This window comes from Pygoscelis adeliae, unplaced genomic scaffold (genome assembly GCF_000699105.1).
Source record: "Pygoscelis adeliae isolate BGI_AS28 unplaced genomic scaffold, ASM69910v1 Scaffold154, whole genome shotgun sequence".
In the NCBI taxonomy this organism is placed as follows: Eukaryota; Metazoa; Chordata; class Aves; order Sphenisciformes; family Spheniscidae; genus Pygoscelis; species Pygoscelis adeliae.
This window is the reverse complement of record NW_008825113.1, coordinates 5,155,986-5,159,683: the sequence shown is the minus strand read 5'-3', so window position 1 is coordinate 5,159,683 and position 3,698 is coordinate 5,155,986.

The window sequence follows — 3,698 nt, the reverse complement described above, 5'->3', positions numbered from 1 at the left end:
GCCTATATTCTACCCATTGGAGCGGATGTGGGTTGTTATCAAGGCTATTACATTCTTGTTCTACTTGAGAGAATGTCCCGATGGATAGTAGAAATGGAACACACAATGTACCTACTTGGTTAAATGAACTAGGCAAATTCTTTTGTTAAATGAATTTTATGTATTAATTTCTGAGACCTAAAGGTATTCAACCTGTCATTGAGTTTGATTCACTTGGTTACTCTTATCATGCATCATCCACAAAACAATATTTTAACTTTCCCCACCTCTTGCTCTTGAATTTGAATTTAGTCCTCTTGATTCTTAAGAGTCTTTGATTGGGCCCAGGCTATTATTGCAGCTTTCTAAAAAGGTAGCTTTCTGCATAGCTGTTATTTTTGTTCAGTAGATGAGAGACACCCATGCCTGCTTCTCCTTATGTGACAGGGTAGGCTATTCCTTCACATCTGTCTGAAGTTTTCTCCTGAAAGTAGTTCTTTAGCTCCATTTACACCAATACATTAACCTACTAGGGATTTTCCCCTTATTTGTCACATATCAATAGCCAGAGCTTTCTACTTGTGCTGGTAAAACTTGCGCTGTGTCCACAGTACCAGACTGTTCCAGAGCTCAAGAGATCTGAGAACATAGCCATTTATATGCAAAGGTTGTTTGGTGGATAGCTGATTGCTTGTGGTTAACCACTGTGTGAATACGTATGTAAAGATAGAAAATGTGAATATAAAAAAAAGAGGTCAGTAAGTGGAGTTCTTGGAGATTTGCAGTTGACATGTATTCACTGCCCAATCTTGTTCTCCTGGTTCTCCAGAGACCCTGAAGATTGCTGGAGTTCTGTGATGAGCGGGCCAACAGAAATAGTAATGAATGTTATCCCTATTCTACTGTATCACCCTACATGTGGAGTCAAAAACTTTGACACATGAGGGTGGAAAGTATAGCAGCATGCTCTCTGCTGATTCAAAACTGAAATTTTTGTAAGACAGACAGATGGCCAACATGTCCTGAAGAATTTTGATTACTGACAAATAATCTGGCTTTGGCATGGATATTTGCAGGGTTAAATGTCGCGTGATGTTTGTTATAGTACCAGTCTGACTTTTTTTTCCCTAGAAGAAGCTTTTTTGTGCGTTTCTAAAACCATAACAGTAAGACATAAGTATGTAATAGCCTTTTCTGTTTCTCTTTTCTGTGTAAGAAAGAGTACAGTACTCGTGCAGCTTTTTTTCTGTTTGTTTGGTTTAGATTGTTTTGGCGTATTTAAAGGAAAGCATAAGCTATGGGATCATTTAAGAACCCACACTCAAGAAAGAGCTGTAGCATGCCCTACTTGTGGAGGAATGTTCTCCAATAACACTAAGTTTTTTGATCATGCAAAGAGACAAGTTTCAGAAGATAGTAAGTGGATATACTTTTATTTCTGTTTGTATTTCTAAGAGATTTTCATTTAAGGCGCTTTGTGATAACGTGCACGTGTAATTTCATAAATATTTCTATTTTTCATGTAAGTCAATTGCATGAAAGCAGGGTTTACTCCAGCAAGGCAGTTGTTTTCCTAAAGCATAGTTCTCCTGACTTCGCATGTCTGATGAATTAGGGTAATGAAAGTGAGCAACAGAACACCCTTAGATCTGTGTTTCAGCAGAAAAGCTGTTCACTTGGCAGCTGTGGCATCGCACTGCCTCTCTTCCCTTGGTGCCCATAGCACAGCGTGACATTCCATTGACACTGGGAAACTGCCCGTGAATGGGAAAGACTTTTGATTATTGAAGAGAGAACCCCCACGGGAGCCAGGCTTGGATTACAAAATCTCTGCAAGTAATCCCAATGAGCATCCAACTACTTTCAGGTCAAAAGGCAATTTTTTGCTCTTCAGCTTTGTTTTTCCAGCAAGTATTTTCTTGAACACTCCCTACCTCAACCAACTGTGTATTAGTTGGCATGCCTTCCTGCATGCTAAAGAGGAAGGGAGAGGTGGTTGTTTTTTCTGTTTTTAAGTGCTTGGAATATATTTAGGAATTATGGATGTTTTGGTGATGGAAAGTAGGTGCATTCTAGGTAATTGACAGAAGAGCTCAAATTTCAAACTGTTAGTGTTTTGAACAGATTGTTACTCTGTTTAGGATAAAATTAACTTACTGATAAACAATCATTTTCCTTAAGCCCAAACTAAATTTTCTTCTGAAGAGTATTGGTAATGAAAAAGAATATTGAAACTGTCTCAATGTTGTGTTAGTTTATTCATGAAACTGGCAGCTATAGGTTATTAATTAATAAATATTTCATAAGTTATTTGTATTGCTGCTAAGTAATGCCTATTTAAATTCAGAACAAATACTTGTTTGCCAGAACTGTCAGAAACATTTTGCTAATGAAAGGCTGCTACGAGATCACGTGAGGGGACATGGTAAGTCAGAGCTTTTTAAAATAAAACGTACTTTTCTCAAGGTCACCTTGTACAGAACAGGTTTGATATAACGATACTTATAACTCTGTAGTTTATCAGCTAAGAAAATTAATATACAAAACTAGGGCAACTGTGTTACAAATGCTGGAAAGTAAGAATTTCATTGCCAGTCCCTCTGAAGCATGGAAATTCCCTTCTTCATGCCTTCTGATCAAAAAGTTTAAGGGGCTTTTCTGTTTTGCAGTAGCGCCGGTGCAGATGCTTATTCTTCACTTGCGTGTCTGTTTACTTGCTTTCATGACTAGGGGCATGGTTAAAGCCAAAGCTGTGTTTTAGCTTGGGCTGCAACTCTGCTCACCTTGCAGTGCATAATCAGCCTCACTCAAATAGTGTAGTCCTTCGTTGACCTAACCACAATCTCCATGAGGTCCCCAAATTATTCCCACAAGTTATACTACAACAGCTATGACTTGCTGGGAAAGAATCCTACAGCATCTAAGCACAAGGAAACGTGATATTGCTGTTGGACATACAGGAAACGCAGAAGCCAAGAGGCGGGTGGGTCTTTGCTTTGGGAATAGGAATATTTGAACCGTGTAGCCAGACCTGGGTACCAGTCATTTAGGTTGTATAAACATACAGGTAGCTTTGTGCAGACTTGCTCAGTCAGGGTAGATTCTACTTTCTAGTTGCATTCTTAAGGAAACGTGATTTTTCACTGTCTGCAAGTCAACACATTGATGCCTAACAACTATGAGTTTGATTTGGTGCTTACTGTGAGCTACCAGGACTGACCGTGTTCGTGTTTAAATAGTTTTATAATTGACATGCATCTGACTAAAATACCTTAAATTTTATATTAGAAAATAGAGAATTACTGTTGTTTTGTTTACTAGCTTTATTACTTTGTCTCAAGGTGATTTTGGATAGAAATTGGAAATAAATAAAAAGGTTTTTTTTTGTTTTTATTAGCTAATGAGGCAGTTTAAATATGCCTTTTTTTTAATTGAAGTATAACACACATTAAGATAGATTTGATATATTAAATAAAGCGCATGGCTAACTGAACTATTTGTTTCTGGTCACTCTGGCTGCACTTAAACCTTTGTGAATTGTACAATGGGCCTGCCTGTCCTTGTCCCCTGATAATTCAGACTGTGTTCTGCTTGCATAGCCAGGGAAAATCACAAGGTGGCTGGACCTAGGAACAAGGATGATGTGAACCGGTGCCATGTCCCAGTAAGCCACAGCGAACCAGCTGCAATGTGAACTTGGCTGAGGGAGCTGGGAGGCA